Source organism: Rhynchophorus ferrugineus, unplaced genomic scaffold, assembly GCF_030347505.1.
Source record: "Rhynchophorus ferrugineus isolate W39M unplaced genomic scaffold, kcgeb_rfMv2 rfM9, whole genome shotgun sequence".
Classification (NCBI taxonomy): domain Eukaryota; kingdom Metazoa; phylum Arthropoda; class Insecta; order Coleoptera; family Curculionidae; genus Rhynchophorus; species Rhynchophorus ferrugineus.
In genome coordinates, this window is record NW_027472588.1 from 21,857,481 (window position 1) to 21,881,199 (window position 23,719).

Here is a 23,719-nt window from a genome sequence, read left to right on the forward strand (position 1 = left end):
ATGGCCTTATCTATTGGCGATTTCGTCCCAATTCACATTCCAAGTAATATTCGGCATGCTAATTACATTGCCGGTTGCGAAATTGCATTATCTCTTATAGTTTCAGAGATATGGACTATCGATAATTTACACCTTAGGCTCTGCTTCTAACTTGGGCCCAAATTGTAAAATGGTCTTATCTATTGGCGATTTCGTTCCAATTCACATTCAAAGTAATATTCGGCATGCTAATTACATTGTCGGTTGCCAAATTGCATTATCTCTTATAGTTTCCGAGATATGGACTATCGATAATTTACACCATAGGCTCTGCTTCTAACTTGGGCCCAAATTGTAAAATGGTCTTATCTATTGGCGATTTCGTTCCAATTCACATTCCAAGTAATATTCGGCATGCTAATTACATTGCCGGTTGCCAAATTGCATTATCTCTTATAGTTTCCGAGATATGGACTATCGATAATTTACACCTTAGGCTCTGCTTCTAACTTGCTCCCAAATTGTAAAATGGTCTTATCTATTGGCGATTTCGTTCCAATTCACATTCCAGGTAATATTCGGCATGCTAATTACATTGCCGGTTGCCAAATTGCATTATCTCTTATAGTTTCCGAGATATGGACTATCGATAATTTACACCTTAGGCTCTGCTTCTAACTTGGGCCCAAATTGTAAAATGGTCTTATCTATTGGCGATTTCGTTCCAATTCACATTCCAAGTAATATTCGGCATGCTAATTACATTGCCGGTTGCCAAATTGAATTATCTCTTATAGTTTCCGAGATATGGACTATCGATAATTTACACCTTAGGCTCTGCTTCTAACTTGGGCCCAAATTGTAAAATGGTCTTACCTATTGGCGATTTCGTTCCAATTCACATTCCAAGTAATATTCGGCATGCTAATTACATTGCCGGTTGCCAAATTGCATTATCTCTTATAGTTTCCGAGATATGGACTATCGATAATTTACACCTTAGGCTCTGCTTCTAACTTGGGCCCAAATTGTAAAATGGTCTTATCTATTGGCGATTTCGTTACAATTCACATTCCAAGTAATATTCGGCATGCTAATTACATTGCCGGTTGCCAAATTGCATTATCTCTTATAGTTTCCGAGATATGGACTATCGATAATTTACACCTTAGGCTCTGCTTCTAACTTGGGCCCAAATTGTAAAATGGTCTTATCTATTGGCGATTTCGTCCCAATTCACATTCCAAGTGATATTCGGCATGCTAATTACATTGCCGGTTGCGAAATTGCATTATCTCTTATAGTTTCCGAGATATAGACTATCAATAATTTACACCTTAGGCTCTGCTTCTAATTTGGGCCCAAATTGTAAAATGGTCTTATCTATTGGCGATTTCGTTCCAATTCACATTCCAAGTAATATTCGGCATGCTAATTACATTGCCGGTTGCCAAATTGCATTATCTCTTATAGTTTCCGAGATATGGACTATCGATGGACGAACCTCACCTTAGGCTCTGCTTCTAACTTGGGCCCAAATTGTAAAATGGTCTTATCTATTGGCGATTTCGTTCCAATTCACATTCCAAGTAATATTCGGCATGCTAATTACATTGCCGGTTGCCAAATTGCATTATCTCTTATAGTTTCCGAGATATGGACTATCGATAATTTACACCTTAGGCTCTGCTTCTAACTTGGGCCCAAATTGTAAAATGGTCTTACCTATTGGCGATTTCGTTCCAATTCACACTCCAAGTAATATTCGGCATGCTAATTACATTGCCGGTTGCGAAATTGCATTATCTCTTATAGTTTCCGAGATATGGACTATCGATAATTTACACCTTAGGCTCTGCTTCTAACTTGGGCCCAAATTGTAAAATGGTCTTATCTATTGGCGATTTCGCCCAATTCACATTCCAAGTGATATTCGGCATGCTAATTACATTGCCGGTTGCGAAATTGCATTATCTCTTATAGTTTCCGAGATATGGACTATCAATAATTTACACCTTAGGCTCTGCTTCTAACTTGGGCCCAAATTGTAAAATGGTGTTATCTATTGGCGATTTCTTTCCAATTCACATTCCAAGTAATATTCGGCTTGCTAATTACATTGCCGGTTGCCAAATTGCATTATCTCTTATAGTTTCCGAGATATGGACTATCGATAATTTACACCTTAGGCTCTGCTTCTAACTTGGGCCCAAATTGTAAAATGGTCTTATCTATTGGCGATTTCGTTCCAATTCACATTCCAAGTAATATTCGGCATGCTAATTACATTGCCGGTTGCCAAATTGTATTATCTCTTATAGTTTCCGAGATATGGACTATCGATAATTTACACCTTAGGCTCTGCTTCTAACTTGGGCCCAAATTGTAAAATGGTCTTATCTATTGGCGATTTCGTTCCAATTCACATTCCAAGTAATATTCGGCATGCTAATTACATTGCCGGTTGCCAAATTGCATTATCTCTTATAGTTTCCGAGATATGGACTATCGATAATTTACACCATAGGCTCTGCTTCTAACTTGGGCCCAAATTGTAAAATGGTCTTATCTATTGGCGATTTCGTTCCAATTCACATTCAAAGTAATATTCGGCATGCTAATTACATTGCCGTTTGCCAAATTGCATTATCTCTTATAGTTTCCGAGATATGGACTATCGATAATTTACACCATAGGCTCTGCTTCTAACTTGGGCCCAAATTGTAAAATGGTCTTATCTATTGGCGATTTCGTTCCAATTCACATTCCAAGTAATATTCGGCATGCTAATTACATTGCCGGTTGCCAAATTGCATTATCTCTTATAGTTTCCGAGATATGGACTATCGATAATTTACACCTTAGGCTCTGCTTCTAACTTGCTCCCAAATTGTAAAATGGTCTTATCTATAGGCGATTTCGTTCCAATTCACATTCCAGGTGATATTCGGCATGCTCATTACATTGCCGGTTGCCAAATTGCATTATCTCTTATAGTTTCCGAGATATGGACTATCGATAATTTACACCTTAGGCTCTGCTTCTAACTTGGGCCCAAATTGTAAAATGGTCTTATCTATTGGCGATTTCGTTCCAATTCACATTCCAAGTAATATTCGGCATGCTAATTACATTGCCGGTTGCCAAATTGAATTATCTCTTATAGTTTCCGAGATATGGACTATCGATAATTTACACCTTAGGCTCTGCTTCTAACTTGGGCCCAAATTGTAAAATGGTCTTACCTATTGGCGATTTCGTTCCAATTCACATTCCAAGTAATATTCGGCATGCTAATTACATTGCCGGTTGCCAAATTGCATTATCTCTTATAGTTTCCGAGATATGGACTATCGATAATTTACACCTTAGGCTCTGCTTCTAACTTGGGCTCAAATTGTAAAATGGTCTTATCTATTGGCGATTTCGTTACAATTCACATTCCAAGTAATATTCGGCATGCTAATTACATTGCCGGTTGCCAAATTGCATTATCTCTTATAGTTTCCGAGATATGGACTATCGATAATTTACACCTTAGGCTCTGCTTCTAACTTGGGCCCAAATTGTAAAATGGTCTTATCTATTGGCGATTTCGTCCCAATTCACATTCCAAGTGATATTCGGCATGCTAATTACATTGCCGGTTGCGAAATTGCATTATCTCTTATAGTTTCCGAGATATGGACTATCAATAATTTACACCTTAGGCTCTGCTTCTAACTTGGGCCCAAATTGTAAAATGGTCTTATCTATTGGCGATTTCGTTCCAATTCACATTCCAAGTAATATTCGGCATGCTAATTACATTGCCGGTTGCCAAATTGCATTATCTCTTATAGTTTCCGAGATATGGACTATCGATAATTTACACCTTAGGCTCTGCTTCTAACTTGGGCCCAAATTGTAAAATGGTCTTATCTATTGGCGATTTCGTCCCAATTCACATTCCAAGTGATATTCGGCATGCTAATTACATTGCCGGTTGCCAAATTGCATTATCTCTTATAGTTTCCGAGATATGGACTATCGATAATTTACACCTTAGGCTCTGCTTCTAACTTGGGCCCAAATTGTAAAATGGTCTTATCTATTGGCGATTTCGTCCCAATTCACATTCCAAGTGATATTCGGCATGCTAATTACAATGCCGGTTGCGAAATTGCATTATCTCTTATAGTTTCCGAGATATGGACTATCAATAATTTACACCTTAGGCTCTGCTTCTAACTTGGGCCCAAATTGTAAAATGGTCTTATCTATTGGCGATTTTGTTCCAATTCACATTCCAAGTAATATTCGGCATGCTAATTACATTGCCGGTTGCCAAATTGCATTATCTCTTATAGTTTCCGAGATATGGACTATCGGTAATTTACACCTTAGGCTCTGCTTCTAACTTGGGCCCAAATTGTAAAATGGTCTTATCTATTGGCGATTTCGTTGCAATTCACATTCCAAGTAATATTCGGCATGCTAATTACATTGCCGGTTGCCAAATTGCATTATCTCTTATAGTTTCCGAGATATGGACTATCGATAATTTACACCTTAGGCTCTGCTTCTAACTTGGGCCCAAATTGTAAAATGGTCTTATCTATTGGCGATTTCGTTCCAATTCACATTCCAAGTAATATTCGGCATGCTAATTGAATTGCCGGTTGCCAAATTGCATTATCTCTTATAGTTTCCGAGATATGGACTATCGATAATTTACACCTTAGGCTCTGCTTCTAACTTGGGCCCAAATTGTAAAATCGTCTTATCTATTGGCGATTTCGTTCCAATTCACATTCCAAGTAATATTCGGCATGCTAATTACATTGCCGGTTGCCAAATTGCATTATCTCTTATAGTTTCCGAGATATGGACTATCGATAATTTACACCTTAGGCTCTGCTTCTAACTTGGGAGCAAATTGTAAAATGGTCTTATCTATTGGCGATTTCGTTCCAATTCACATTCCAAGTAATATTCGGCATGCTAATTACATTGCCGGTTGCCAAATTGAATTATCTCTTATAGTTTCCGAGATATGGACTATCGATAATTTACACCTTAGGCTCTGCTTCTAACTTGGGCCCAAATTGTAAAATGGTCTTACCTATTTGCGATTTCGTTCCAATTCACATTCCAAGTAATATTCGGCATGCTAATTACATTGCCGGTGGCCAAGTTGCATTATCTCTTATAGTTTCCGAGATATGGACTATCGATAATTTACACCTTAGGCTCTGCTTCTAACTTGGGCCCAAATTGTAAAATGGTCTTATCTATTGGCGATTTCGTTCCAATTCACATTCCAAGTAATATTCGGCATGCTAATTACATTGCCGGTTGCCAAATTGCATTATCTCTTATAGTTTCCGAGATATGGACTATCGATTATTTTTAACCTTAGGCTCTGCTTCTAACTTGGGCCCAAACTGTAAAATGGTCTTATCTATTGGTGATTTCGTTCCAATTCACATTCCAAGTAATATTCGGCATGCTAATTACATTGCCGGTTGCCAAATTGCATTATCTCTTATAGTTTCCGAGATATGGACTATCGATAATTTACACCTTAGGCTCTGCTTCTAACTTGGGCCCAAATTGTAAAATCGTCTTATCTATTGGCGATTTCGTTCCAATTCACATTCCAAGTAATATTCGGCATGCTAATTACATTGCCGGTTGCCAAATTGCATTATCTCTTATAGTTTCCGAGATATGGACTATCGATAATTTACACCTTAGGCTCTGCTTCTAACTTGGGCCCAAATTGTAAAATGGCCTTATCTATTGGCGATTTCGTCCCAATTCACATTCCAAGTAATATTCGGCATGCTAATTACATTGCCGGTTGCGAAATTGCATTATCTCTTATAGTTTCAGAGATATGGACTATCGATAATTTACACCTTAGGCTCTGCTTCTAACTTGGGCCCAAATTGTAAAATGGTCTTATTTATTGGCGATTTCGTTCCAATTCATATTCCAAGTAATATTCGGCATGCTAATTACATTGCCGGTTGCCAAATTGCATTATCTCTTATAGTTTCCGAGATATGGACTATCGATAATTTACACCTTAGGCTCTGCTTCTAACTTGGGCCCAAATTGTAAAATGGTCTTATCTATTGGCGATTTCGTTCCAATTCCCATTCCAAGTAATATTCGGCATGCTAATTACATTGCCGGTTGCCAAATTGCATTATCTCTTATAGTTTCCGAGATATGGACTATCGATAATTTACACCTTAGGCTCTGCTTCTAACTTGGGCCCAAATTGTAAAATCGTCTTATCTATTGGCGATTTCGTTCCAATTCACATTCCAAGTAATATTCGGCATGCTAATTACATTGCCGGTTGCCAAATTGCATTATCTCTTATAGTTTCCGAGATATGGACTATCGATAATTTACACCTTAGGCTCTGCTTCTAACTTGGGCCCAAATTGTAAAATGGCCTTATCTATTGGCGATTTCGTCCCAATTCACATTCCAAGTAATATTCGGCATGCTAATTACATTGCCGGTTGCGAAATTGCATTATCTCTTATAGTTTCAGAGATATGGACTATCGATAATTTACACCTTAGGCTCTGCTTCTAACTTGGGCCCAAATTGTAAAATGGTCTTATTTATTGGCGATTTCGTTCCAATTCATATTCCAAGTAATATTCGGCATGCTAATTACATTGCCGGTTGCCAAATTGCATTATCTCTTATAGTTTCCGAGATATGGACTATCGATAATTTACACCTTAGGCTCTGCTTCTAACTTGGGCCCAAATTGTAAAATTTTCTTATCTATTGGCGATTTCGTTCCAATTCCCATTCCAAGTAATATTCGGCATGCTAATTACATTGCCGGTTGCCAAATTGCATTATCTCTTATAGTTTCCGAGATATGGACTATCGATAATTTACACCTTAGGCTCTGCTTCTAACTTGGGCCCAAATTGTAAAATCGTCTTATCTATTGGCGATTTCGTTCCAATTCACATTCCAAGTAATATTCGGCATGCTAATTACATTGCCGGTTACCAAATTGCATTATCTCTTATAGTTTCCGAGATATGGACTATCGATAATTTACACCTTAGGCTCTGCTTCTAACTTGGGCCCAAATTGTAAAATGGTCTTATCTATTGGCGATTTCGTTCCAATTCACATTCCAAGTAATATTCGACATGCTAATTACATTGCCGGTTGCCAAATTGAATTATCTCTTATAGTTTCCGAGATATGGACTATCGATAATTTACACCTTAGGCTCTGCTTCTAACTTGGGCCCAAATTGTAAAATGGTCTTACCTATTGGCGATTTCGTTCCAATTCACATTCCAAGTAATATTCGGCATGCTAATTACATTGCCGGTGGCCAAGTTGCATTATCTCTTATAGTTTCCGAGATATGGACTATCGATAATTTACACCTTAGGCTCTGCTTCTAACTTGGGCCCAAATTGTAAAATGGTCTTATCTATTGGCGATTTCGTTCCAATTCACATTCCAAGTAATATTCGGCATGTTAATTACATTGCCGGTTGCCAAATTGCATTATCTCTTATAGTTTCCGAGATATGGACTATCGATAATTTACACCTTAGGCTCTGCTTCTAACTTGTGCCCAAATTGTAAAATGGCCTTATCTTTTGGCGATTTCGTCCCAATTCACATTCCAAGTAATATTCGGCATGCTAATTACATTGCCGGTTGCGAAATTGCATTATCTCTTATTGTTTCAGAGATATGGACTATCGATAATTTACACCTTAGGCTCTGCTTCTAACTTGGGCCCAAATTGTAAAATGGTCTTATTTATTGGCGATTTCGTTCCAATTCATATTCCAAGTAATATTCGGCATGCTAATTACATTGCCGGTTGCCAAATTGCATTATCTCTTATAGTTTCCGAGATATGGACTATCGATAATTTACACCTTAGGCTCTGCTTCTAACTTGGGCCCAAATTGTAAAATGGTCTTATCTATTGGCGATTTCGTTCCAATTCCCATTCCAAGTAATATTCGGCATGCTAATTACATTGCCGGTTGCCAAATTGCATTATCTCTTATAGTTTCCGAGATATGGACTATCGATAATTTACACCTTAGGCTCTGCTTCTAACTTGGGCCCAAATTGTAAAATGGTCTTATCTATTGGCGATTTCGTTCCAATTCACATTCCAAGTAATATTCGGCATGCTAATTACATTGCCGGTTGCCAAATTGCATTATCTCTTATAGTTTCCGAGATATGGACTATCGATAATTTACACCATAGGCTCTGCTTCTAACTTGGGCCCAAATTGTAAAATGGTCTTATCTATTGGCGATTTCGTTCCAATTCACATTCCAAGTAATATTCGGCATGCTAATTACATTGCCGGTTGCCAAATTGCATTATCTCTTATAGTTTCCGAGATATGGACTATCGATTATTTACACCTTAGGCTCTGCTTCTAACTTGCTCCCAAATTGTAAAATGGTCTTATCTATTGGCGATTTCGTTCCAATTCACATTCCAAGTAATATTCGGCATGCTAATTACATTGCCGGTTGCCAAATTGCATTATCTCTTATAGTTTCCGAGATATGGACTATCGATAATTTACACCTTAGGCTCTGCTTCTAACTTGGGCCCAAATTGTAAAATGGTCTTATCTATTGGCGATTTCGTTCCAATTCACATTCCAAGTACTATTCGGCATGCTAATTACATTGCCGGTTGCCAAATTGCATTATCTCTGATAGTTTCCGAGATATGGACTATCGATAATTTACACCTTAGGCTCTGCTTCTAACTTGGGCCCAAATTGTAAAATGGTCTTATCTATTGGCGATTTCGTTACAATTCACATTCCAAGTAATATTCGGCATGCTAATTACATTGCCGGTTGCCAAATTGCATTATCTCTTATAGTTTCCGAGATATAGACTATCGATAATTTACACCTTAGGCTCTGCTTCTAACTTGGGCCCAAATTGTAAAATGGTCTTATCTATTGGCGATTTTGTCCCAATTCACATTCCAAGTGATATTCGGCATGCTAACTACATTGGCGGTTGCGAAATTGCATTATCTCTTATAGTTTCCGAGATATGGACTATCAATAATTTACACCTTAGGCTCTGCTTCTAACTTGGGCCCAAATTGTAAAATGGTCTTATCTATTGGCGATTTCGTTCCAATTCACATTCCAAGTAATATTCGGCATGCTAATTACATTGCCGGTTGCCAAATTGCATTATCTCTTATAGTTTCCGAGATATGGACTATCGATAATTTACACCTTAGGCTCTGCTTCTAACTTGGGCCCAAATTGTAAAATGGTCTTATCTATTGGCGATTTCGTTCCAATTCACATTCCAAGTAATATTCGGCATGCTAATTACATTGCCGGTTGCCAAATTGCATTATCTCTTATAGTTTCCGAGATATGGACTATCGATAATTTACACCTTAGGCTCTGCTTCTAACTTGGGCCCAAATTGTAAAATGGTCTTACCTATTGGCGATTTCGTTCCAATTCACACTCCAAGTAATATTCGGCATGCTAATTACATTGCCGGTTGCGAAATTGCATTATCTCTTATAGTTTCCGAGATATGGACTATCAATAATTTACACCTTAGGCTCTGCTTCTAACTTGGGCCCAAATTGTAAAATGGTCTTATCTATTGGCGATTTCGTTCCAATTCACATTCCAAGTAATATTCGGCATGCTAATTACATTGCCGGTTGCCAAATTGCATTATCTCTTATAGTTTCCGAGATATGGACTATCGATAATTTACACCTTAGGCTCTGCTTCTAACTTGGGCCCAAATTGTAAAATGGTCTTATCTATTGGCGATTTCGTTCCAATTCACATTCCAAGTAATATTCGGCATGCTAATTACATTGCCGGTTGCCAAGTTGCATTATCTCTTATAGTTTCCGAGATATGGACTATCGATAATTTACACCTTAGGCTCTGCTTCTAACTTGGGCCCAAATTGTAAAATGGTCTTATCTATTGGCGATTTCGTTCCAATTCACATTCCAAGTAATATTCGGCATGCTAATTACATTGCCGGTTGCCAAATTGCATTATCTCTTATAGTTTCCGAGATATGGACTATCGATAATTTACACCTTAGGCTCTGCTTCTAACTTGGGCCCAAATTGTAAAATGGTCTTATCTATTGGCGATTTCGTTCCAATTCACATTCCAAGTAATATTCGGCATGCTAATTACATTGCCGGTTGCCAAATTGCATTATCTCTTATAGTTTCCGAGATATGGACTATCGATAATTTACACCTTAGGCTCTGCTTCTAACTTGGGCCCAAATTGTAAAATGGTCTTATCTATTGGCGATTTCGTTCCAATTCACACTCCAAGTAATATTCGGCATGCTAATTACATTGCCGGTTGCGAAATTGCATTATCTCTTATAGTTTCCGAGATATGGACTATCAATAATTTACACCTTAGGCTCTGCTTCTAACTTGGGCCTAAATTGTAAAATGGTCTTATCTATTGGCGATTTCGTTCCAATTCACATTCCAAGTAATATTCGGCATGCTAATTACATTGCCGGTTGCCAAATTGCATTATCTCTTATAGTTTCCGAGATATGGACTATCGATAATTTACACCTTAGGCTCTGCTTCTAACTTGGGCCCAAATTGTAAAATCGTCTTATCTATTGGCGATTTCGTTCCAATTCACATTCCAAGTAATATTCGGCATGCTAATTACATTGCCGGTTGCCAAATTGCATTATCTCTTATAGTTTCCGAGATATGGACTATCGATAATTTACACCTTAGGCTCTGCTTCTAACTTGGGCCCAAATTGTAAAATCGTCTTATCTATTGGCGATTTCGTTCCAATTCACATTCCAAGTAATATTCGGCATGCTAATTACATTGCCGGTTGCCAAATTGCATTATCTCTTATAGTTTCCGAGATATGGACTATCGATAATTTACACCTTAGGCTCTGCTTCTAACTTGGGCCCAAATTGTAAAATGGCCTTATCTATTGGCGATTTCGTTCCAATTCACATTCCAAGTAATATTCGGCATGCTAATTACATTGCCGGTGGCCAAGTTGCATTATCTCTTATAGTTTCCGAGATATGGACTATCGATAATTTACACCTTAAGCTCTGCTTCTAACTTGGGCCCAAATTTTAAAATGGCCTTATCTATTGGCGATTTCGTTCCAATTCACATTCCAAGTAATATTCGGCATGCTGATTACATTGCCGGTTGCCAAATTGCATTATCTCTTATAGTTTCCGAGATATGGACTATCGATAATTTACACCTTAGGCTCTGCTTCTAACTTGGGCCCAAATTGTAAAATGGTCTTATCTATTGGCGATTTCGTTCCAATTCACATTCCAAGTAATATTCGGCATGCTAATTACATTGCCGGTTGCCAAATTGCATTATCTCTTATAGTTTCCGAGATATGGACTATCGATAATTTACACCTTAGGCTCTGCTTCTAACTTGGGCCCAAATTGTAAAATGGTCTTATCTATTGGCGATTTCGTTCCAATTCACATTCCAAGTAATATTCGGCATGCTAATTACATTGCCGGTGGCCAAGTTGCATTATCTCTTATAGTTTCCGAGATATGGACTATCGATAATTTACACCTTAGGCTCTGCTTCTAACTTGGGCCCAAATTGTAAAATGGTCTTATCTATTGGCGATTTCGTTCCAATTCACATTCCAAGTAATATTCGGCATGCTAATTACATTGCCGGTTGCCAAATTGCATTATCTCTTATAGTTTCCGAGATATGGACTATCGATAATTTACACCTTAGGCTCTGCTTCTAACTTGGGCCCAAATTTTAAAATGGCCTTATCTATTGGCGATTTCGTTCCAATTCACATTCCAAGTAATATTCGGCATGCTGATTACATTGCCGGTTTCCAAATTGCATTATCTCTTATAGTTTCCGAGATATGGACTATCGATAATTTACACCTTAGGCTCTGCTTCTAACTTGGGCCCAAATTGTAAAATCGTCTTATCTATTGGCGATTTCGTTCCAATTCACATTCCAAGTAATATTCGGCATGCTAATTACATTGCCGGTTGCCAAATTGCATTATCTCTTATAGTTTCCGAGATATGGACTATCGATAATTTACACCTTAGGCTCTGCTTCTAACTTGGGCCCAAATTGTAAAATGGTCTTATCTATTGGCGATTTCGTTCCAATTCACATTCCAAGTAATATTCGGCATGCTAATTACATTGCCGGTTGCCAAATTGAATTATCTCTTATAGTTTCCGAGATATGGACTATCGATAATTTACACCTTAGGCTCTGCTTCTAACTTGGGCCCAAATTGTAAAATGGTCTTACCTATTGGCGATTTCGTTCCAATTCACATTTCAAGTGATATTCGGCATGCTAATTACATTGCCGGTGGCCAAGTTGCATTATCTCTTATAGTTTCCGAGATATGGACTATCGATAATTTACACCTTAGGCTCTGCTTCTAACTTGGGCCCAAATTGTAAAATGGTCTTACCTATTGGCGATTTCGATCCAATTCACATTCCAAGTAATATTCGGCATGCTAATTACATTGCCGGTTGCCAAATTGCATTATCTCTTATAGTTTCCGAGATATGGACTATCGATTATTTTTAACCTTAGGCTCTGCTTCTAACTTGGGCCCAAACTGTAAAATGGTCTTATCTATTGGCGATTTCGTTCCAATTCACATTTCAAGTGATATTCGGCATGCTAATTACATTGCCGGTGGCCAAGTTGCATTATCTCTTATAGTTTCCGAGATATGGACTATCGATAATTTACACCTTAGGCTCTGCTTCTAACTTGGGCCCAAATTGTAAAATGGTCTTACCTATTGGCGATTTCGTTCCAATTCACATTTCAAGTGATATTCGGCATGCTAATTACATTGCCGGTGGCCAAGTTGCATTATCTCTTATAGTTTCCGAGATATGGACTATCGATTATTTTTAACCTTAGGCTCTGCTTCTAACTTGGGCCCAAACTGTAAAATGGTCTTATCTATTGGCGATTTCGTTCCAATTCACATTTCAAGTGATATTCGGCATGCTAATTACATTGCCGGTGGCCAAGTTGCATTATCTCTTATAGTTTCCGAGATATGGACTATCGATAATTTACACCTTAGGCTCTGCTTCTAACTTGGGCCCAAAACTGTAAAATGGTCTTATCTATTGGCGATTTCGTTCCAATTCACATTTCAAGTGATATTCGGCATGCTAATTACATTGCCGGTGGCCAAGTTGCATTATCTCTTATAGTTTCCGAGATATGGACTATCGATTATTTTTAACCTTAGGCTCTGCTTCTAACTTGGGCCCAAACTGTAAAATGGCCTTATCTATTGGCGATTTCGTTCCAATTCACATTCCAAGTAATATTCGGCATGCTAATTACATTGCCGGTTGCCAAATTGAATTATCTCTTATAGTTTCCGAGATATGGACTATCAATAATTTACACCTTAGGCTCTGCTTCTAACTTGGGCCCAAATTGTAAAATGATCTTATCTATTGGCGATTTCGTTCCCATTCACATTCCAAGTAATATTCGGCATGCTAATTACATTGTCGGTTGCCAAATTGCATTATCTCTTATAGTTTCCGAGATATGGACTATCGATAATTTACACCTTAGGCTCTGCTTCTAACTTGGGCCCAAATTGTAAAATGGTCTTATCTATTGGCGATTTCGTTCCAATTCACATTCCAAGTAATATTCGGCATGCTAATTACATTGCCGGTTGCCAAATTGCATTATCTCTTATAGTTTCCGAGATATGGACTATCGATAATTTACACCTTAGGCTCTGCTTCTAACTTGGGCCCAAATTGTAAAATGGTCTTATCTATTGGCGATTTCGTTCCATTTCACATTCCAAGTAATATTCGGCATGCTAATTACATTGCCGGTTGCCAAATTGCATTATCTCTTATAGTTTCCGAGATATGGACTATCGATAATTTACACCTTAGGCTCTGCTTCTAACTTGGGCCCAAATTGTAAAATGGTCTTATCTATTGGCGATTTCGTTCCAATTCACATTCCAAGTAATATTCGGCATGCTAATTACATTGCCGGTTGCCAAATTGCATTATCTCTTATAGTTTCCGAGATATGGACTATCGATAATTTACACCTTAGGCTCTGCTTCTAACTTGGGCCCAAATTGTAAAATGGTCTTATCTATTGGCGATTTCGTTCCAATTCACACTCCAAGTAATATTCGGCATGCTAATTACATTGCCGGTTGCGAAATTGCATTATCTCTTATAGTTTCCGAGATATGGACTATCGATAATTTACACCTTAGGCTCTGCTTCTAACTTGGGCCCAAATTGTAAAATGGTCTTATCTATTGGCGATTTCGTTCCAATTCACATTCCAAGTAATATTCGGCATGCTAATTACATTGCCGGTTGCCAAATTGAATTATCTCTTATAGTTTCCGAGATATGGACTATCGATAATTTACACCTTAGGCTCTGCTTCTAACTTGGGCCCAAATTGTAAAATGGTCTTACCTATTGGCGATTTCGTTCCAATTCACATTTCAAGTGATATTCGGCATGCTAATTACATTGCCGGTGGCCAAGTTGCATTATCTCTTATAGTTTCCGAGATATGGACTATCGATAATTTACACCTTAGGCTCTGCTTCTAACTTGGGCCCAAATTGTAAAATGGTCTTACCTATTGGCGATTTCGATCCAATTCACATTCCAAGTAATATTCGGCATGCTAATTACATTGCCGGTTGCCAAATTGCATTATCTCTTATAGTTTCCGAGATATGGACTATCGATTATTTTTAACCTTAGGCTCTGCTTCTAACTTGGGCCCAAACTGTAAAATGGTCTTATCTATTGGCGATTTCGTTCCAATTCACATTTCAAGTGATATTCGGCATGCTAATTACATTGCCGGTGGCCAAGTTGCATTATCTCTTATAGTTTCCGAGATATGGACTATCGATAATTTACACCTTAGGCTCTGCTTCTAACTTGGGCCCAAATTGTAAAATGGTCTTACCTATTGGCGATTTCGTTCCAATTCACATTTCAAGTGATATTCGGCATGCTAATTACATTGCCGGTGGCCAAGTTGCATTATCTCTTATAGTTTCCGAGATATGGACTATCGATTATTTTTAACCTTAGGCTCTGCTTCTAACTTGGGCCCAAACTGTAAAATGGTCTTATCTATTGGCGATTTCGTTCCAATTCACATTTCAAGTGATATTCGGCATGCTAATTACATTGCCGGTGGCCAAGTTGCATTATCTCTTATAGTTTCCGAGATATGGACTATCGATAATTTACACCTTAGGCTCTGCTTCTAACTTGGGCCCAAACTGTAAAATGGTCTTATCTATTGGCGATTTCGTTCCAATTCACATTTCAAGTGATATTCGGCATGCTAATTACATTGCCGGTGGCCAAGTTGCATTATCTCTTATAGTTTCCGAGATATGGACTATCGATTATTTTTAACCTTAGGCTCTGCTTCTAACTTGGGCCCAAACTGTAAAATGGTCTTATCTATTAGCGATTTCGTTCCAATTCACATTCCAAGTAATATTCGGCATGCTAATTACATTGCCGGTTGCCAAATTGAATTATCTCTTATAGTTTCCGAGATATGGACTATCAATAATTTACACCTTAGGCTCTGCTTCTAACTTGGGCCCAAATTGTAAAATGATCTTATCTATTGGCGATTTCGTTCCCATTCACATTCCAAGTAATATTCGGCATGCTAATTACATTGTCGGTTGCCAAATTGCATTATCTCTTATAGTTTCCGAGATATGGACTATCGATAATTTACACCTTAGGCTCTGCTTCTAACTTGGGCCCAAATTGTAAAATGGTCTTATCTATTGGCGATTTCGTTCCAATTCACATTCCAAGTAATATTCGGCATGCTAATTACATTGCCGGTTGCCAAATTGCATTATCTCTTATAGTTTCCGAGATATGGACTATCGATAATTTACACCTTAGGCTCTGCTTCTAACTTGGGCCCAAATTGTAAAATGGTCTTATCTATTGGCGATTTCGTTCCATTTCACATTCCAAGTAATATTCGGCATGCTAATTACATTGCCGGTTGCCAAATTGCATTATCTCTTATAGTTTCCGAGATATGGACTATCGATAATTTACACCTTAGGCTCTGCTTCTAACTTGGGCCCAAATTGTAAAATGGTCTTATCTATTGGCGATTTCGTTCCAATTCACATTCCAAGTAATATTCGGCATGCTAATTACATTGCCGGTTGCCAAATTGCATTATCTCTTATAGTTTCCGAGATATGGACTATCGATAATTTACACCTTAGGCTCTGCTTCTAACTTGGGCCCAAATTGTAAAATGGTCTTATCTATTGGCGATTTCGTTCCAATTCACACTCCAAGTAATATTCGGCATGCTAATTACATTGCCGGTTGCGAAATTGCATTATCTCTTATAGTTTCCGAGATATGGACTATCAATAATTTACACCTTAGGCTCTGCTTCTAACTTGGGCCCAAATTGTAAAATGGTCTTATCTATTGGCGATTTCGTTCCAATTCACATTCCAAGTAATATTCGGCATGCTAATTACATTGCCGGTTGCCAAATTGCATTATCTCTTATAGTTTCCGAGATATGGACTATCGATAATTTACACCTTAGGCTCTGCTTCTAACTTGGGCCCAAATTGTAAAATCGTCTTATCTATTGGCGATTTCGTTCCAATTCACATTCCAAGTAATATTCGGCATGCTAATTACATTGCCGGTTGCCAAATTGCATTATCTCTTATAGTTTCCGAGATATGGACTATCGATAATTTACACCTTAGGCTCTGCTTCTAACTTGGGCCCAAATTGTAAAATCGTGTTATCTATTGGCGATTTCGTTCCAATTCACATTCCAAGTAATATTCGGCATGCTAATTACATTGCCGGTTGCCAAATTGCATTATCTCTTATAGTTTCCGAGATATGGACTATCGATAATTTACACCTTAGGCTCTGCTTCTAACTTGGGCCCAAATTGTAAAATGGTCTTATCTATTGGCGATTTCGTTCCAATTCACATTCCAAGTAATATTCGGCATGCTAATTACATTGCCGGTGGCCAAGTTGCATTATCTCTTATAGTTTCCGAGATATGGACTATTGATAATTTACACCTTAGGCTCTGCTTCTAACTTGGGCCCAAATTGTAAAATGGTCTTATCTATTGGCGATTTCGTTCCAATTCACTTTCCAAGTAATATTCGGCATGCTAATTACATTGCCGGTTGCCAAATTGCATTATCTCTTATAGTTTCCGAGATATGGACTATCGATAATTTACACCTTAGGCTCTGCTTCTAACTTGGGCCCAAATTGTAAAATGGCCTTATCTATTGGCGATTTCGTTCCAATTCACATTCCAAGTAATATTCGGCATGCTGATTACATTGCCGGTTGCCAAATTGCATTATCTCTTATAGTTTCCGAGATATGGACTATCGATAATTTACACCTTAGGCTCTGCTTCTAACTTGGGCCCAAATTGTAAAATGGTCTTATCTATTGGCGATTTCGTTCCAATTCACATTCCAAGTAATATTCGGCATGCTAATTACATTGCCGGTTGCCAAATTGCATTATCTCTTATAGTTTCCGAGATATGGACTATCGATAATTTACACCTTAGGCTCTGCTTCTAACTTGGGCCCAAATTGTAAAATGGTCTTATCTATTGGCGATTTCGTTCCAATTCACATTCCAAGTAATATTCGGCATGCTAATTAAATTGCCGGTTGCCAAATTGCATTATCTCTTATAGTTTCCGAGATATGGACTATCGATAATTTACACCTTAGGCTCTGCTTCTAACTTGGGCGCAAATTGTAAAATGGTCTTATCTATTGGCGATTTCGTTCCAATTCACATTCCAAGTAATATTCGGCATGCTAATTACATTGCCGGTGGCCAAGTTGCATTATCTCTTATAGTTTCCGAGATATGGACTATCGATAATTTACACCTTAGGCTCTGCTTCTAACTTGGGCCCAAATTGTAAAATGGTCTTATCTATTGGCGATTTCGTTCCAATTCACATTCCAAGTAATATTCGGCATGCTAATTACATTGCCGGTGGCCAAGTTGCATTATCTCTTATAGTTTCCGAGATATGGACTATCGATAATTTACACCTTAGGCTCTGCTTCTAACTTGGGCCCAAATTGTAAAATGGCCTTATCTATTGGCGATTTCGTTCCAATTCACATTCCAAGTAATATTCGGCATGCTGATTACATTGCCGGTTGCCAAATTGCATTATCTCTTATAGTTTCCGAGATATGGACTATCGATAATTTACACCTTAGGCTCTGCTTCTAACTTGGGCCCAAATTGTAAAATGGTCTTATCTATTGGCGATTTCGTTCCAATTCACATTCCAAGTAATATTCGGCATGCTAATTACATTGCCGGTTGCCAAATTGCATTATCTCTTATAGTTTCCGAGATATGGACTATCGATAATTTACACCTTAGGCTCTGCTTCTAACTTGGGCCCAAATTGTAAAATGGTCTTATCTATTGGCGATTTCGTTCCAATTCACATTCCAAGTAATATTCGGCATGCTAATTACATTGCCGGTTGCCAAATTGCATTATCTCTTATAGTTTCCGAGATATGGACTATCGATAATTTACACCTTAGGCTCTGCTTCTAACTTGGGCCCAAATTGTAAAATGGTCTTATCTATTGGCGATTTCGTTCCAATTCACATTCCAAGTAATATTCGGCATGCTAATTAAATTGCCGGTTGCCAAATTGCATTATCTCTTATAGTTTCCGAGATATGGACTATCGATAATTTACACCTTAGGCTCTGCTTCTAACTTGGGCCCAAATTGTAAAATGGCCTTATCTATTGGCGATTTCGTCCCAATTCACATTCCAAGTAATATTCGGCATGCTAATTACATTGCCGGTTGCGAAATTGCATTATCTCTTATAGTTTCAGAGATATGGACTATCGATAATATACACCTTAGGCTCTGCTTCTAACTTGGGCCCAAATTGTAAAATGGTCTTATCTATTGGCGATTTCGTTCCAATTCACATTCCAAGTAATATTCGGCATGCTAATTACATTGCCGGTTGCCAAATTGCATTATCTCTTATAGTTTCCGAGATATGGACTATCGATAATTTACACCATAGGCTCTGCTTCTAACTTGGGCCCAAATTGTAAAATGGTCTTATCTATTGGCGATTTCGTTCCAATTCACATTCCAAGTAATATTCGGCATGCTAATTACATTGCCGGTTGCCAAATTGCATTATCTCTTATAGTTTCCGAGATATGGACTATCGATAATTTACACCTTAGGCTCTGCTTCTAACTTGCTCCCAAATTGTAAAATGGTCTTATCTATTGGCGATTTCGTTCCAATTCACATTCCAGGTAATATTCGGCATGCTAATTACATTGCCGGTTGCCAAATTTCATTATCTCTAATAGTTTCCGAGATATGGACTATCGATAATTTACACCTTAGGCTCTGCTTCTAACTTGGGCCCAAATTGTAAAATGGTCTTATCTATTGGCGATTTCGTTCCAATTCACATTCCAAGTAATATTCGGCATGCTAATTACATTGCCGGTTGCCAAATTGAATTATCTCTTATAGTTTCCGAGATATGGACTATCGATAATTTACACCTTAGGCTCTGCTTCTAACTTGGGCCCAAATTGTAAAATGGTCTTACCTATTGGCGATTTCGTTCCAATTCACATTCCAAGTAATATTCGGCATGCTAATTGCATTGCCGGTTGCCAAATTGCATTATCTCTTATAGTTTCCGAGATATGGACTATCGATAATTTACACCTTAGGCTCTGCTTCTAACTTGGGCCCAAATTGTAAAATGGTCTTATCTATTGGCGATTTCGTTACAATTCACATTCCAAGTAATATTCGGCATGCTAATTACATTGCCGGTTGCCAAATTGCATTATCTCTTATAGTTTCCGAGATATGGACTATCGATAATTTACACCTTAGGCTCTGCTTCTAACTTGGGCCCAAATTGTAAAATGGTCTTATCTATTGGCGATTTCGTCCCAATTCACATTCCAAGTGATATTCGGCATGCTAATTACATTGCCGGTTGCGAAATTGCATTATCTCTTATAGTTTCCGAGATATGGACTATCAATAATTTACACCTTAGGCTCTGCTTCTAACTTGGGCCCAAATTGTAAAATGGTCTTATCTATTGGCGATTTTGTTCCAATTCACATTCCAAGTAATATTCGGCATGCTAATTACATTGCCGGTTGCCAAATTGCATTATCTCTTATAGTTTCCGAGATATGGACTATCTATAATTTACACCTTAGGCTCTGCTTCTAACTTGGGCCCAAATTGTAAAATGGTCTTATCTATTGGCGATTTCGTCCCAATTCACATTCCAAGTGATATTCGGCATGCTAATTACATTGCCGGTTGCGAAATTGCATTATCTCTTATAGTTTCCGAGATATAGACTATCAATAATTTACACCTTAGGCTCTGCTTCTAACTTGGGCCCAAATTGTAAAATGGTCTTATCTATTGGCGATTTCGTTCCAATTCACATTCCAAGTAATATTCGGCATGCTAATTACATTGCCGGTTGCCAAATTGCATTATCTCTTATAGTTTCCGAGATATGGACTATCGATAATTTACACCTTAGGCTCTGCTTCTAACTTGGGCCCAAATTGTAAAATGGTCTTATCTATTGGCGATTTCGTTCCAATTCACATTCCAAGTAATATTCGGCATGCTAATTACATTGCCGGTTGCCAAATTGCATTATCTCTTATAGTTTCCGAGATATGGACTATCGATAATTTACACCTTAGGCTCTGCTTCTAACTTGGGCCCAAATTGTAAAATGGTCTTACCTATTGGCGATTTCGTTCCAATTCACACTCCAAGTAATATTCGGCATGCTAATTACATTGCCGGTTGCGAAATTGCATTATCTCTTATAGTTTCCGAGATATGGACTATCGATAATTTACACCTTAGGCTCTGCTTCTAACTTGGGCCCAAATTGTAAAATGGTCTTATCTATTGGCGATTTCGCCCAATTCACATTCCAAGTGATATTCGGCATGCTAATTACATTGCCGGTTGCGAAATTGCATTATCTCTTATAGTTTCCGAGATATGGACTATCAATAATTTACACCTTAGGCTCTGCTTCTAACTTGGGCCCAAATTGTAAAATGGTCTTATCTATTGGCGATTTCGTTCCAATTCACATTCCAAGTAATATTCGGCATGCTAATTACATTGCCGGTTGCCAAATTGCATTATCTCTTATAGTTTCCGAGATATGGACTATCGATAATTTACACCTTAGGCTCTGCTTCTAACTTGGGCCCAAATTGTAAAATGGCCTTATCTATTGGCGATTTCGTTCCAATTCACATTCCAAGTAATATTCGGCATGCTGATTACATTGCCGGTTGCCAAATTGCATTATCTCTTATAGTTTCCGAGATATGGACTATCGATAATTTACACCTTAGGCTCTGCTTCTAACTTGGGCCCAAATTGTAAAATGGTCTTATCTATTGGCGATTTCGTTCCAATTCACATTCCAAGTAATATTCGGCATGCTAATTACATTGCCGGTTGCCAAATTGCATTATCTCTTATAGTTTCCGAGATATGGACTATCGATAATTTACACCTTAGGCTCTGCTTCTAACTTGGGCCCAAATTGTAAAATGGTCTTATCTATTGGCGATTTCGTTCCAATTCACATTCCAAGTAATATTCGGCATGCTAATTAAATTGCCGGTTGCCAAATTGCATTATCTCTTATAGTTTCCGAGATATGGACTATCGATAATTTACACCTTAGGCTCTGCTTCTAACTTGGGCGCAAATTGTAAAATGGTCTTATCTATTGGCGATTTCGTTCCAATTCACATTCCAAGTAATATTCGGCATGCTAATTACATTGCCGGTGGCCAAGTTGCATTATCTCTTATAGTTTCCGAGATATGGACTATCGATAATTTACACCTTAGGCTCTGCTTCTAACTTGGGCCCAAATTGTAAAATGGTCTTATCTATTGGCGATTTCGTTCCAATTCACATTCCAAGTAATATTCGGCATGCTAATTACATTGCCGGTGGCCAAGTTGCATTATCTCTTATAGTTTCCGAGATATGGACTATCGATAATTTACACCTTAGGCTCTGCTTCTAACTTGGGCCCAAATTGTAAAATGGCCTTATCTATTGGCGATTTCGTTCCAATTCACATTCCAAGTAATATTCGGCATGCTGATTACATTGCCGGTTGCCAAATTGCATTATCTCTTATAGTTTCCGAGATATGGACTATCGATAATTTACACCTTAGGCTCTGCTTCTAACTTGGGCCCAAATTGTAAAATGGTCTTATCTATTGGCGATTTCGTTCCAATTCACATTCCAAGTAATATTCGGCATGCTAATTACATTGCCGGTTGCCAAATTGCATTATCTCTTATAGTTTCCGAGATATGGACTATCGATAATTTACACCTTAGGCTCTGCTTCTAACTTGGGCCCAAATTGTAAAATGGTCTTATCTATTGGCGATTTCGTTCCAATTCACATTCCAAGTAATATTCGGCATGCTAATTACATTGCCGGTTGCCAAATTGCATTATCTCTTATAGTTTCCGAGATATGGACTACCGATAATTTACACCTTAGGCTCTGCTTCTAACTTGGGCCCAAATTGTAAAATGGTCTTATCTATTGGCGATTTCGTTCCAATTCACATTCCAAGTAATATTCGGCATGCTAATTAAATTGCCGGTTGCCAAATTGCATTATCTCTTATAGTTTCCGAGATATGGACTATCGATAATTTACACCTTAGGCTCTGCTTCTAACTTGGGCCCAAATTGTAAAATGGCCTTATCTATTGGCGATTTCGTCCCAATTCACATTCCAAGTAATATTCGGCATGCTAATTACATTGCCGGTTGCGAAATTGCATTATCTCTTATAGTTTCAGAGATATGGACTATCGATAATTTACACCTTAGGCTCTGCTTCTAACTTGGGCCCAAATTGTAAAATGGTCTTATCTATTGGCGATTTCGTTCCAATTCACATTCCAAGTAATATTCGGCATGCTAATTACATTGCCGGTTGCCAAATTGCATTATCTCTTATAGTTTCCGAGATATGGACTATCGATAATTTACACCATAGGCTCTGCTTCTAACTTGGGCCCAAATTGTAAAATGGTCTTATCTATTGGCGATTTCGTTCCAATTCACATTCCAAGTAATATTCGGCATGCTAATTACATTGCCGGTTGCCAAATTGCATTATCTCTTATAGTTTCCGAGATATGGACTATCGATAATTTACACCTTAGGCTCTGCTTCTAACTTGCTCCCAAATTGTAAAATGGTCTTATCTATTGGCGATTTCGTTCCAATTCACATTCCAGGTAATATTCGGCATGCTAATTACATTGCCGGTTGCCAAATTGCATTATCTCTTATAGTTTCCGAGATATGGACTATCGATAATTTACACCTTAGGCTCTGCTTCTAACTTGGGCCCAAATTGTAAAATGGTCTTATCTATTGGCGATTTCGTTCCAATTCACATTCCAAGTAATA